The 14,808-nt window shown below is 47.0% G+C and overlaps 1 non-coding gene across 1 annotated transcript; it reads left to right on the top strand.

Annotated features, from left to right (window-relative positions):
* Positions 1 to 5,521: 5,521 nt before the first annotated feature.
* Positions 5,522 to 5,628, top strand: LOC142441969 (U6 spliceosomal RNA). The gene has a single exon (XR_012783242.1). It is a non-coding gene; the product is annotated as a U6 spliceosomal RNA (small nuclear RNA).
* Positions 5,629 to 14,808: the final 9,180 nt, after the last annotated feature.

Raw genomic sequence — 14,808 nt, 5'->3', positions numbered from 1 at the left:
GAGAATTTGAAAATTTGGTCTATATTTTTCACCTTTTGGCCAGTATTGTGCATAGAATCTTTGATTCAAGTGTTCAGTAATCATAGATACCAGCCAGTACTTCTGGTTTCCTGGTTGCAATTAGCTACACCTTCTACTTCCTCTTCCCGATTCTTCCTTGCCCTAGGGAAGTTGGTCCCAGGTACTTTTGCTTGGCTCCTTGCAAGCTTTTCCGAGTTCATTTCACTGCACAGTGAACGGGGGCAGAGCAGAAGCACCAGCCACGCCATCAGGCCAGTTCTCTGGCCCTCAACCCCCAAGGAACCACATCCCAGGTGGGGCTTGGATGTATACTGCAGCCTCAGCAGCTACTCTCTTGAATTTTTCTATCACAACTTTTGCCAATTCAACATTTCATAGGTGTGCAACTTCACTGAGAGCAACTGTGTTAGGGGCTGTGCCATCCTACCTGTCTGTATTTTGTTACCCAACAATCTCTGGAAATGACATTTAGTATTTCAGTCAGCCGGAGAATTAGTGCTTCACAAGGGGATTCTATTGTGTCTAAACCCAAAGCTGTAGTTTGCCTCCTGTCAGGGGGGTGGGGGTGTGGGGGTGCAGTGGAGTCAGTTCTAATTCCCGCCAATCCTACATGTAGCTTTACTTTCTAAAGTACATCATCAAACTAGCCATTCTCAAACTTTCTTCTTCTTATTCTCTTAAAAATGATTGAGGATTTCCAAGGGTTTTGCTGAAGTGGGCTGTGCTTGTCATTATCTAAGCACTAGAAATGATCTTAGAAACTTTAAAAGCACAAGACTACAAACATGCGCTCCACCGCATACCTTGTACACCCCAATAGCTCGGCGCTGAGGCGCTGAGGCCAGTGGATGGCCCCTGAGAGGAAAGGATGCTGGACTTTTCCTGGGGACCGTGAGCTGGAGTCACCCCTCTATGCACTTCAAGGACACTTCCCAAGACCCGGGATAACACCTGAGCTGCACCTGGGCTGCTGTGGCCGAGAACCATCCCCTCTGACATCTCCCAGCCAGTTGCAGTCTCCTCATCTGCTTAATGGGTGGTGTAATTACTACCCGCACCTCAAGGTGGAGGACCTGAAACTAGGTAGCCGGTGATAAGAAACTGTTTCACCTTTGATCCGGTGTGCTAGCATCTTTTGCTCCTGTTATTAAAGTACTAGACAAATTTCAGAGCAGCCTCTGCCCTGGCGATCCCTCGTGGACACACGGACTTGAGAATTGGGGGACACACGGACTTGAGAGTTGGGGGCCGGCAGGGCTTCCCAACTCTGTGGTTCATGCAACTCCTCGCCACCAGAGGGCAGTGTCCTCTGATCCCTCTCCATCTCCTCTGTAGGGTGTCTCCAGGGCTGAGAAGTTGAAAACACTTTCTACAGGCTACGGGAACGCAAACCTGAGGACCACTTCCATCCTCACTGTTTCCTCAGCAGGCCTGGTTCATGATGGCCCCGTGGGAATGCCACAGTTTAGGAGACGGGTGATTTTCAGGGTGAATGGTCCTATTGTTTGAGGCCTCAGAGGGTTTGGGGATGTGCCTCCTCTCCAGCCCTGTTGGCTGTCCAACCACAGAGCAGTTGAGGTAGCAACCAAGAGAGGGCTTCTACAGGGTAGGGGTGAGAGGAGAGAGCCATGTCACACTCCGGGGTTTCTTGGCAGCACCTGACCCCAGTCCACCAGTTTCACCCTTTCCTGCACCCTGCAGTCAGATGCTGCTGCTGCTCTGTCTCGAGACGGACCTCGCCTTGCTCTGACTGGGCCCTCACCCACTGCCTCCCTGTCTGCGTGTGCAGAGCCCTCCCTCCCTTGAAGACCGCAGCCTCCTGAAACCACCGCACAGCTGGACATCATTTATTTTTCCTCTTGGGCCCTCAAAATATTTCATCGCAAGCTTCGGTGCTGTGACAAAGCTTTTCAAGGTCCACCACACCTGACCCCTTCTGCAGAACAGAGGGTGCCTTGCTGCGTGAGAATGGTGGCCATTTTGAGTGACTACTATGAGGCATAGGGGTCCTGGTGACAAAGTAGTTATGAGTTTGGCTACCAACTGCAGGTCAGAAGTTCAAAACCACCAACCACCCCTCCAGAGAAAGATGAGGCTTTCTACTCCTGTGAAGAGTTACAGTCTCCGAAACCCACAGGGGTACTTCCACCCTGTCCTGTAGGGTCACCGCGAGTTGGCATGCCTCGATGGCAGTGAGTGTCTTTGAGTGAAGTACAACAGTGCCCATGCCCCAGTCATGGCCCCTTCCCGCTTTCATGGTCCCGTCTGCAACTGTGACGTATCAATCTGCACCCATTATGCTGTGTGACAGTCTCCCTTGCACTCCATGCTCTCTTTAAGGGGTGCTGTCTCTCTGGACCTGTGGATGCCATCAAGGCCTCATGCTGATAGCCCCCTTCATCCAAAGGAACTGTCTTTGTTTAATGCTTACCGAAGGCTTAAGTCCTATTTAAGACTTAATGGATGTCTCTGTAAATTGTACTCAAATCTGGGGTCTCTTCTCAGAACTGACTCCATGCAGTGGGTTTGTCTTTTTCTTATTTTCCCTCTGTCTTTCTGGCTTGGGCTGCTAACCCCAGGCTTTCTGCTCCCGTGAACACCTTACAGCCTTGAAAACCCACAGGGCGGTTCGACTGTCCTGCAGGGTCACTATGAGTCAGAATGGACTCAGAGACAGTGAGTTTGGGGTTTTCTCTCCTAAAACAATGCATGAAAGGGACTAAAAGAATCTGTGAACACTTTTTTTCATTCCAGCTTCCCAAAAATATTTTGAAGAGCCCGCATCTATATATCCAGATACCCCCCAGAAATAATTCCCAGAAGCAATATAATGAGCATCCTGCATCCAGTTTCCTCACGTCCGTCCCCATCCCTGAGCAGCCCCTGCCAAGTTTCCTGTCTCTGTGGATTAGTTAGCGTTGTCTAGAAATGTCGTCATGCAGCATCGTCTCCATTTTGTTTGGCCTTTTTCACATAGGACGCTTATTCTGAGAGTCATGCCTACTGAGAGTCCATGTCATTTGACTCCTGAGTCTTGCCTGTTCTACGGAGCCCTGGTGGTGTAGCGGTTTGGGCGTGGGGCTTCTGACTGCAAGGCGAGCTGTTTGGGTCCATTAGCCAATCCCTGGGAGAAAGTGGAGACTTTCTGCTCCCATGAAGATTCACAGCCTCTCAAACCCACAGGGAAGTGCTGCTCTGTCCAACAATGCCTGCTATGCGCCAGACTGGACCTGCCAGCAGCGAGTTGACTTTGGGTTTGGGAGCGCCTCTCCGTTAGATGGGCGAGAACCTCCACAGGTGTGTTCATCCAGCTGTGATTGGCCACTTGAGTTGTTTCTCCTTCTTGCCATTGCTCTCTGGAGCTGGGGGAGGCACCCTGGAGGTGCTGTGGTTAAGCACTGGGCTGCCAACCTCAAGGTCCGGGGTTCAAACCCACCGTCCATTCGGCTTCCTATGAAGGAACCCAGTGCTTGGCATAGGGTCCCAGGGTTTGTTTTTTTTCCCTATATTCTGAGCTGATTTTCAAAAGTCAGCTACCCAGCATACCCCTAGAAACCTGCAGGGGACCTCCCTCGTCCTCCTCTCCTGCTTCCTCTCACAGCTCGCTCTTAGGAGAGCATTCCTTCAGACTGGCCCTCAAAATGAGCCATAGACTTAGCTGTTAAATTAGCAGAATCATGTTTAAGGGGTCTTGCCATTTTTCCTGAGTCTGTTGAAGCCTGGTTTTGTAAATGTCCACCTGTCAGACTTTCCTCATAAGTTCCTGTGCCATTGGTATTTAAGCTCCTTTCTCTGCAGCGCTTCAGTGACTTCTTACACCATCCTGCCCGATCCTGGGTGGGGCGGTTCCTTCAATACTCGTACATGTTAGCAGTCTGCTGCCACTGCCCGGCAAGACTGACAGCCTTGGAGATCACCAGGAGCCCGCAGCTCAGCCTCAATTAGTGGGAAGCCTGATAGCAGTGGGCTCGGGGTTTGCGGTCTGGGATTATTAGGGTCCCCCATGAGCCCCACAGGGCTGCAGAGGGTCTCGGGGCATGGGATGTCCCAAACCTCCCAAACCCAAACCCTTGCAGCTCCATTGGCCTTCTTCTCTATCAGGCTTCTGCCTACAGCCAGACTACCCAGCCCTGCTCTGCATTCAAGGTCCTGTCTCACCACTGGAAAATACCGATTCTTTTATGCACCTCAGTTTCTACATCCGTAAAATGGGGGTCCTAAGTCAGAGTACCCACCTCATGTGAGTATACTGAGACTGAACTGAGGTTATGTGCTTAATCCTTTCCTCAGCACCCCACAAATAAGGCTCTTGTGTGGACAAGTTCTACAATTGTGCAGTGGACATTGGGAGATTCGGATCCTGGTGGCCCCCCAGCCCTAGTCCACGATGACGGAAAGTAGGAGCCGAGCTTGGGGGATCACAGCACGTGGGAGGAAAGTGGCGGGTGTTCAGGGCATGGCCCTCTCTGTGGCATTCGCCTTTAATTGGTACCAGGCTCTTTAAAAGCACGAGTCTGTAATTTCGTGGGAGTCTGCCTGAGCTGCTTTTAGATTTCCATGTCTTTAGGGCTGTGGCACTTCCTCTAAGTGAACAAAACAAGTTTCCTAATCTGCTTCCTCAGGGAGCTCAATCTGTACATCGCGGGGCAGGCCCCGGACGGACCGCGGGCTGCAGCTTGAAATAAACTAGAAGATAGCCTTCCGGGAAGGATGCTGCCTCCTCGTGGCCTCCTCTTTGTGGGCTCCAGGGCTCCTCGCCCTCCAGAAGCACAGAGCCAGGCACCTAGAAACAGGCTGGGCCTCACAGCAGGGCACAGCTCAAAAGGCAGGCCGACGGGGTCCCCGTCCTGCTTGCCTGTTTACTAGCCGCTTACACAGTCTTTTGAGCCTCAGTTCTCTCTTCTGTAAAACGGGACAAATAGCAGCAGTTGCTTCTGAAAGTGAGATGAGATGCTGAGCATGCCAAAGGCACCGTGGCTCTTATGGTCTTAAAGAATGCCAAAAGGCTAGTGGTTCATCAGCTCAGTCTAAACCGCTCCCTACCTTGACAGGTGGTCCCCACGGCCAGGGAGTTCCTCGAGCCGCTTGCCTTGCTCTGAACACTGCCCGGGGTCGGGGCAGCTCTCTGGAGAACCCATGCATCTCCCGGGCATGCCGTTCTTTTCTTAGCAGCGGTACTGGCATGTAATCCATAGGTCATGCGATTCAGTAGTTCAGTCAGATCAAGAAGAGCCGTACCTTATCACCACAATCAGTGTTAAAACATTTTTCATTCTTTTTTTAAAAATCATTTCATTGGGGGCTCATACGACTCTTGTCACAACCCATCCTTCCATCCATCCATGTGTCAAGCACCTGTGCTTTCTTCATTCCTACACTCATCGTTATTAACCACCGTTTCTTTCCAACCCCCAAGGAACCAGGAATCCAGTTCCTGTCTCTATAGATGTATCTATCCTGGACCTCCTGGACAGAAAAGTACTTTAAAAAAACCCAAACAGTGCTCGCTTTGGCGGCACATATACTAACATTGGAACGAGACAGACAAGATTAGCATGGCCCCTGCGCAAGGGTGACACGCAAATTCATGAAGCGTTCCATATTAAAAAAAAAAACCCAAACAATAACAAAGTAAAATAGATTTTAAAAAACCTCAATCAACGCGAAAGCAGACAATATTAAAACCTAGAACAGATGTCAGTGGATCACAAGGGAGAGTACATGATCACATGTTAACCTGACCGCATCTGCAACAATCTCCTTCCTGACGCATTCTGCGTGACAGCAGGGCATTCCCGCCCCTGGTCCATGATCAGAGGGGATTCACCAGGTGCTTCATTCAAGTGTATTTTCCCTTCATTTCTTTCTTTTTTTTTAACTAAAAAACTTCACAACGGGTTACAAGGGAGACCAAATGATAAGGTATGACATTCTGACCTGTGTCTGCCACGGTCAATGTTGCCAGGCTCTCTGTTGGCAGGCTCTCTGCTGGCAGGGCTCATCACATCCCACAGCTACGATTGGAGGAGAGTCACCAGTGGCTCAATCCACGTGTGGATGCTGCAGGTGGATTTTGGGCTTCCAATGTCATCCATAACTCAGTGCCATGGAGTCCGTGCTGACCTGGTGTTCACAATTTAAGCTCTGATCCCAGTCCTTCCTTTAGATTTGGATTATATTCCGTATCATCCTTGGATCACACAGGCTGGTGTGCTTCCTCCATGTGGACATAGTTTATGGCTCTCTTAGATGGCTGCTTATTTGAAAACAAGCCTCTAAGGCCCCAGACACTATTCTTTCCGCTCGCTGGGCAGCATCTAGTCTCTTCACCACACTTTGCTATAGCACTCATATCTTCAGTGATCCCGGGCATTTCTTATAACTGGTCCTGATGCACAAAGCTACCCGTCCTCAAAGGCACACTTACCACCTCTTCCCTGTTCTTTCCCACCAGGGATATCCCCATATCCTTCCGTCAGCCATGCCTTTGTGTTATTAAAGACACCTGGTCACTAGCCTCTTGGCCTTTTTGATAATTAGTAGATCCACTGCCATCCGAGTATATTCTGATGCACTGACTCTACATGGAGCGGACAGCCTCATCTTTCTCCCATGTAGCAGCTGGTGGGTTTGAACCACCAATCTTGTGGTTATCAGTCCAGTGCTAACCATGACTCCTTTCCTGGATAGTGGAGGCCAAAGTCACATGGAAAAGTGCCAACTTGTTCTGGGCCCCACTGGCCATAACCAGTCCACGTGATTTCTGGCCCACCATGGAGAGAGGTGACTGGGATTGGAGAGGAGCCCTAGAGTGCAGGTAGGGGCAGATGGTTAATGCACGTGTGGCTAATCAGTATGTTGGAGGTTCATATCTACTCAGAGGCACCTAAAAGTACGGCCAGCGATATACTTCCCCCAAACCCATTGTTGAAAACCTCCTGGAGTGCTAGTCTGGGGTCCTCATGAGTTGGAGATGACTGGACACCTGGGAGCAGAGAGAACATGGCCATCCTATAAAGCAGTGGTTCTCAACCTGTGGGTCGTGACCCCTTTGGGGGTCAAATGACCCTTTCACAGGGGTTGCCCAATTCTTAACAGTAGCAAAATCACAGTTATGAAGGAACAACAAAAATAATTTTATGATGGGGGGGTGTCACCACAACATAAGGAATTGTATTAAAGGGTCACAGTACTAGCAAGGTTGAGAACCACTGCAATAGAGGGAGCCTCATCTCACCCAAGAGGTGTGGTTCTGAAGACAGGAAGTGCACTCAGCCCCCAGAGTCTGAGGGCTCCTCACGAGGGGCCCACTCCTCTCCATCACCTGCTGAGAATGCATTTTTGAGAGGTCTCCCACTTTGTGCAAGACCTGAGCCTGCCGGTCCAGTGACATCCAGCCCAGGCATGGCCCCGCTGGTTCGCCAAACTCTCCGGTCTGGGACGTCACTGTTCTGTCCAAGGTGCACTTTGGAAACAGCTTTTTCTGAGGAAGCCATTTGTGGGACTTGAATTCCTTCTTGAGCCTAAACAGCTTGAGCCTAGTTCTTCCAACATTTCTGGTAATTAAAGGAGCCAGGAAAGCCATTAAGAAGCCTGGGAGGGCGGGAGGGGTGGAAGGCTAACGGCTGTGGGAGAGCAGCCTGGGCTGTCTGAGATACACAGGGCCCCTCCAAGCCTGGGAGGCCAGGCGCTCCAGGCCCCCCTTTCACACCAGGCCTCAGAAGATGCAGACGCTTCCAGGATGGTGCTCTTCCCCCTGACCCTGTGTGGCTCTGTCACTTACATACCTGCAGCTGAAGTTTATCAAGTGGAAAGGGCCAGCTTGCATTCTTCCAACTAACTCCTGGCAGACACTGCTAATTGCTTACTCAAAAGCCTTTTAATCCCTCCTTCCTTAGTAAGAGAACTTGCCTTGGTAGCTGAGCACATTGCCACCTGGAGTTTCGGGCTAGTGCAAGTACTCAGCTGCTGATCAGAAGGTTGGAGGTTTGAATTCACCCAGAGCTGCATGGGAAGAAGTCCTGGTGATCATCTACACCCTGTTCTCCCCCCTCCCCCCAAACCTGAAATCCACTATGGGAAACCCCATGGGGCACAGATCTACTCTGACCTGCCTGAGGCAAAGAGTCTCACCTCGATGGCCATTGTTATTATTGGACATCGTCACCCAAAAAGACTACATTTCCCAGGTTCCTTTGCTTCTGAAGGGGGCCTTCAGGCGAAGTTCTGGTTCATGAGATACCAGGAAATTCCTGAAAAGGGTTTCTAACTGATGCATAATTTGTGTTGTTTCCTTGGCTTCCTCCCTCCTGTTCCAGAACCACCAAAAGTGCCACAAGCCGAATGCCAGGTCCTGAGGCCTCTAGCAGATGTCCCCCCTGGGACCTGAGCTTCTCACGGGATCTTGAGCTTCCCCTCCCTGAGTTCCAGTTTCCTGTGGCGAAGGGCAGGGGCTGGGTGCAAAGAAGGGCCAGTGAATCGGCATTTCCTCTTATTATGTCCTTGGTACACAACCCAGCCCATTCATTTACATGTCATCTCAGGCCGATTTTGCACTACTCTGCCTGGCTGAGTTGAAGAGTAGGGACAGAGACACAGGCCCGCTCAACCTCAAACAGTTCCCATCTGGTCTTTGACCAGTGAAGTTCAACCTGAGTTGTGAGGAGACCTGTGCTTGGATGAAGGGGTCAGGGGCCAGGGCAGAGCTGGTGGTGGGACTCCAGGCCCCCAGGGCCTTTCAACCATGACTCCTCCTCTTCTTTGGATATGAAATTGTTTTCGTATGGCACATTTTAAACCTTTACAAAAAGTAAAGTAAGAAATGAGCAGGGACACTCCTCACCCAACTTTCCCAGCCAGTTTGGCGGGATCTGCCAAGATTCCCACCATGTGCTCTGCCCGGGAAGATTTTGAAATACGTACCAGCGATCTTCCATAAGTAATTCAGTTTGTATTGGGACAAGATAAAGGTTCTTGGAATAAAGGACAAAAGCCGCTATAACAACGTGACACCTAACAATTAGTACTGTTTCTTAGTATCACAAAATACCCAGTGTTCAATTTCCCCTGTTAAATTAATATTGACTTAACATTACCTATCATTAGTCATTGATGATTGGTTGCGTTATTATTATAGATTGATGTTGGTTTGTTCAAATCAGACTGCAAACAAGGCCCATCCACTGCATTCTCAGTTGAACATGTGATCATGTGTTTACACAGGTGAAAGTTTACACAAAAATCTGTTTCCCATCCACCCATTTGTACAGCATGTTCTGTGACATTGGTTGCTCCCTGTAATGTCGGCACTCGCCACGTTTCCGCCCTGCCTTCTTGTCTCCATCCCGTCACGTCTTTGCTCCAGGGCAAACGCCATCCATTTGATCTAGTACAGTCGATTGTTCCAAGGAGCATATTCATCATGGACTTTATTGTTTATGTTGGGTCAATGGCCATCAGTTAGCTGAAAGGTGACCTCTGAGAATGGTTTCAGTTGCAGGTGAACATGAGCCTCAGGGTGATATTCTCAGGGGCTCCTCCAGTCTGCCGTCAGCCTGGTCGTTGCTATGAATTTGAATTTTGTTCTTCATTTTTCTCCCATTCGAACGGGGACCTTCCTTCCATTGTGTGCCCGGTCAGAGGCATTCTCTGCATTTTATTGCTATTGTGGAGTCAAATTTTTAGTCAAAGTTGATATTTCACTTTTATTTCAAAAGAGCTTTTCTTATCCACAAAAAATCAACTTGTCTGTGACAAAAAGAATCCAAGTCCATTGCCGTGTTACCTTTTCCCCTTTTATAGACACTCAGACCAACGTTCAGAGCTGATGGGTAAGGAATCTGCAGGGTTCGTAAGGCCACAACCCTCCTCTCTTAAAAAAAATTAGCTTTGTTTGTTTGTTTGTTTATGTATTTCCCCCTTTGTTTTTGGAATATAATATATGGAAAGAAAAACACACTGTGTAGTCACATAGCTCAGCTCATCAAAGCAGTCCTGGTACCCCATTAAATCCCCCGTATATGTCATTGTCCCCGCCTTTTCCCCATCTTCCTTCCTCCTGATTTTACTGTCCCATCCCCATCCCCAACCCCCTAATCATAGTCTTTAAAATCTTATCCTTATCCATTATTCTTTTTGTTTTTCTTTATAATAGCAGTGTCATAAAATATTTATCTTTATGGGCCTGACTAACGTTGATAAGCATAAAGTTCTCTAATTTTTTCCAGGTCTTAAGGTGTTTAACAGAATTGTCACTGCTTTTTCAAAAACTACATAGTATTCCATTTTTGAATGTACCAGAGTTTATTTATTCCTCTATAGTTGGGTTTTCAGTTGTTTCCACCTTTTTGCTATTATGTAAATTTCTGCAGTAAACATAGGTGTGCATGTGTCTGGTTGCGTTTCGTCTTTTATTTATTTAGATTGTATGCCAGGTAGAACAATTGGGAGGATGGCATGCGACCGTGTGGTGCTTTGTTCTGGTGTGCAGAAGGTCGCTATGGGTTGGAGGTGACTCAATGGCATGTAACCAAAAAAAAAAAATGTCTTTGATAGCTTTTTGATGCCTGAGAGCTCTGGTTACGTCTTCCAGGGTTCTATTAAGTAAGAATGGTGATAAAGGGCAACCCTGTTTCCCTTTTGAAGAGGTAATGTTTTTTATTTCTCTCCATTAAGTGACATGCTAGCCATTGGTTTTGCACATATGACATCTGTTATGTTGAGGAATTTCTCTTTGCTTCCTATTTTATTGAATATTTTATCAAGAATGGATGTTCAACATTGTCAAATATTTTTTCTGTGTAATTATATGAAAACCCAGATTACTGTATACACAAGCCTCTAGTTGTCCTTTTTTTTCCCTACAATTCAGCAGAATTGACCCTGAGAAATAATTATCTCCACATTATGGCACTTCCTATTAGGTACAGACAAGAGCTGATGCCCCCGAGTCAGCCTGAGCCTCAGTTTGAGACCAGCATAATTCCTTTTTGGATTCAACACCATGGCAGCGAGGGCTTCTGATCCTTCTTGCATGGATTTCTGTTGTTTGATGTCATCAAGTTGGTTCAGACTCATAGCAACCTGATGTACAACAGACGACACACTGCATGGCCCTGCACCGTCCTCACAGCGTTTGTCATGCTGAAGCCCATTGTTGCAGGCATGCTATCACTCCATCTCCTTAACGGGCCTCCTCTTTTCACAGACCTTCCACATTACCAAGCATCTTGTGTGGGTGAACCACCCAAACCCGGTCAAGTCAAACCAGGAGGGCAGCGTAACCATGAGGAGGAATGCATGAAAAGATTGGGCTACAAGGCTGGCCCCAACCAGAGCCCAACGGAGCCCCTCCCTAGAAGTACGTGTGGCAGAGAAGAACACTAAACTTACAGGTTGGGGTGAGAGGCTGGCATATCACGCCCACACAGATGCAAACCATGAAGGAAAAAGAGAAAGTCCTGGTCAGTCTAGACCCCATATTGACACACCAAGCACGGGGGACGACACCCCTGCATGGAGCTGCCGAGGCACAGAGAGGACTGTAGGGCCGACAGCAGCTCATGACATGGAGCATACTACCGCAGGGGGCAATACTGGGGACTCACGGCAGGGAGGTTGTCAGGTCTGAGCTCCCCAGAGTGGGGCATACCAAGAAGGGAACATAACAGATCAGCAACAGGAGCAAAGCCAAGCCACAAAGCCCCCACAGAGCCCCCACAATAGACTTCAGGCCAGAAGGGGCAGCTCCTGGAGTTCTCCCAGGACCAGTGGGGAGAGAGGCATAAAAGTCAGCAGACACACCTGGAATGGTGTGTGTTTCTTCTCTCTCTCTCTCTGTTTTTCATTAGTTTGGTCTATGCCATTGTTGGTATGCCTACTTATGTAAGACAGGCATGGGAAGCAAGCTGGAGGAGAAAGCAACAGGACCAACAGTGGGGGTGGGGGCGGGGGTTGAGGAAGAAGGGGGTGGAGGAAGGGTGCGGGGAGCAAACAATGCCATAGACTGGGGAACAACTAGGGAATTAAAATCAACAACCAGGAGGATCTAGAGATCCTTGGAGTGCTGGCGCAATAGCAGTCTAGATGGGAGGAAGTACTATGAGGCAGAAGCAGGGCGAGCATGATGGTGGGGCAGGAGGAAGGTAACAGGAAACAGAGGAAGGAAGCAAAGCTGTATACAGGCATAAGCATTAGTTTGTCCATATGTGAAAACAATCCATTAAAATAGAGATATTGGCCTATGTACATATATTTATATGGCAATACAGTCAGGTAGTGGATGGACTTCAGGCCTCTGCTCATACCCTCTCTCAATACAAGAACACTTTGTTCTAACAAATTGGCAATCTGAGATGCTCACCTCCCAGCACAATCACTGAAGACAAAATGGGTGCATAAGCAAATGTGGTGAAGGAAGCAGATGGTGTCTGGCTATTAAACGATATAGCATCCGAGGTCTTAAAGGCCTGAAGGTAAACAAGCGACCATCTAGCAGAGAAACAGCAAGCCCACATGGAAGAAGCACACCAGCCTGTAAGATCACAAGGTATCATCGGGACGAGGTAACAGGCATCAGAAGGCCCTTAAACAAACAAACAAACAAACAAACAAAAACATATGGTTGAGAATGAGGGGGCTGGAGACTCAAAGTCCATCTGTAGCCAATGGAACATCCCTCCACAGAGGGGTCACGGGGTACAACCAGGGTACAGTGAAGGACCAATGAAACATAAAATATTCTTCTGGTTCCTTGAGGCTTCCTCACCGCTCACTATCATGACCCAGTGATGCCTCTCACTTCGGACTAGACCAGAGCATGTGCACAGGTGTAGATAAGAGATAAGAGCTCTCGATACATGCAACCCAGGAGCAGGAATTGGAATAGTGATACCAGATGGGTAGGGAGAAAGGGGGGGGGGACCGAGCGTAATGATCGACACACAACCACACACACACCCCTCCAGGGGGAAGAACAACAGAAACTATGGGGAAGGTGACCAGACGTCCCGCTTTTGGCGGGACAGTCCTGATTTTTAACAATTTGTACCATGTTTCGTAGCGTTTTTTTAAAAAGTCCTGATTTTTGGAAAGGATGCATGACAAGCTAGGGAGCGGCGGGAGAACGGGAAGGGAATAGACAGTTTTCAGCTGCCATGTGGCTATTTCGGCAGGATATGAGTTTTATATTATTTTTGTTAATTTTATAATGTTAAACTTTAATAATAACAAATAATTGTTGAGAACTGCTTATCAAAGTTCGCATTGTTGATCAGATGTTAGAATCCAACCACCATTTTTCAGACTTAATGAATAATGGTGTTTTTTGGCATTGGCAACGACGAAAACATTTTGCAACTGTCTCTCAGACGATACACATCGTACTGTGTGCTAGTTAAACAAGTGATGTCAACACATCAGCTCTTCAGGTAATTTAGGCAATTTATTTATTTCATAAATACATAAATTTTCTTGAATTTAGCAGACAGTATTCGTATTATTTATATTTTATAGTGGCTGCAAAAAGTCTAGCACCGGCCTTGAAAGTGACACTTATGACTTACGTTACGGCAAATTCAGAGAAAAAATAATACAAATTAGTATTGTTATTGTTTAGAAAGAAATATAGAATTAAAATTAAAATATAGTTACTTTATAACAATTAAATTAATTTATAAACTAACAATAAAATATGTTCATGTAATTATGTACCTACTTGCTGTGTTTTTAAGCAATATGTATATAATAATTTATAATATAATTAAAAATTTCTTAGATATTTGACATAATGAGTAAGAAAAGGGGATGCAAATTCAACGATGATCTAAGAAATGAATTTCCTTTTATTAAAATAACCAAAAGCAATTACATGGTAAAATGTGAAAAATGTAATGGTGAATTTTCTATTTTGCACGGCGGGAAGAATAATATTTCAAAGCACTTGGAGACACAGAAACAAAAAAGATATTGAAATACTGCTGCATCTTCCTCCAACATACAGAAATTTTATCGGAAAACAACTTATGGAGACAAAGAAAAGAAATTAACATTAGCAGAAGGACTTATGTAGGCCTTTTCATGCTATTAATCACAATCATTCCTTCAGATCTATGGACTGTACATCACAAGTTGTCAAAAAGTTATTCAACCGCTCTCTGGCTTGGGACTAGTTTGCGGCAAGATGGCCAAATGCACCAAGAAGGTCGGGATCGTGGGCAAATATTGGACCCGTTACGGCGCCTCCCTTGGGAAAATGGTGAAGAAAATTGAAATCAGCCAACATGCCAAGTACACTTGCTCCTTCTGCGGCAAAACCAAGACGAAGAGATGCGCCGTGGGCATCTGGCACTGCGGTTCTTGCATGAAGACAGTCGCCGGTGGGGCCTGGACCTACAATACCACCTCTGCTGTCACAGTAAAGTCTGCCATCAGAAGACTGAAGGAATTGAAAGATCAGTAGAAGCTCCACTATCTGAAACCTCTCTGGCCTGTAATAAATGGGTTAATTTATGTAACGAAAAAAAAAAAAGTTATTCAACCAAAAATCTGCCTGTGCTAGAACAAAATCCGAGGCAATTGTGTGTAATGTGTTTTCCCCATATGCATTTTCAGAAATAAACAAAAATCTAGAAAAAATTAATTTTATATCCATATATTCTGTTGCAGCTAATCATAAGGATATAAAGTTATTTCCAACCATTATTAGACTTTTTGTTTCAGAAACTGGAATAAAAATTATAATTTTAGATTTCATTTCTGTGCCTGGTGAAACTTCTGAAATAATTTTCA

Source organism: Tenrec ecaudatus, chromosome 2 (assembly GCF_050624435.1).
Source record: "Tenrec ecaudatus isolate mTenEca1 chromosome 2, mTenEca1.hap1, whole genome shotgun sequence".
NCBI classification, from domain to species: Eukaryota; Metazoa; Chordata; class Mammalia; order Afrosoricida; family Tenrecidae; genus Tenrec; species Tenrec ecaudatus.
Note: the sequence above shows the minus strand (reverse complement) of the source record. Positions and strands in the feature narration are given on the sequence as shown.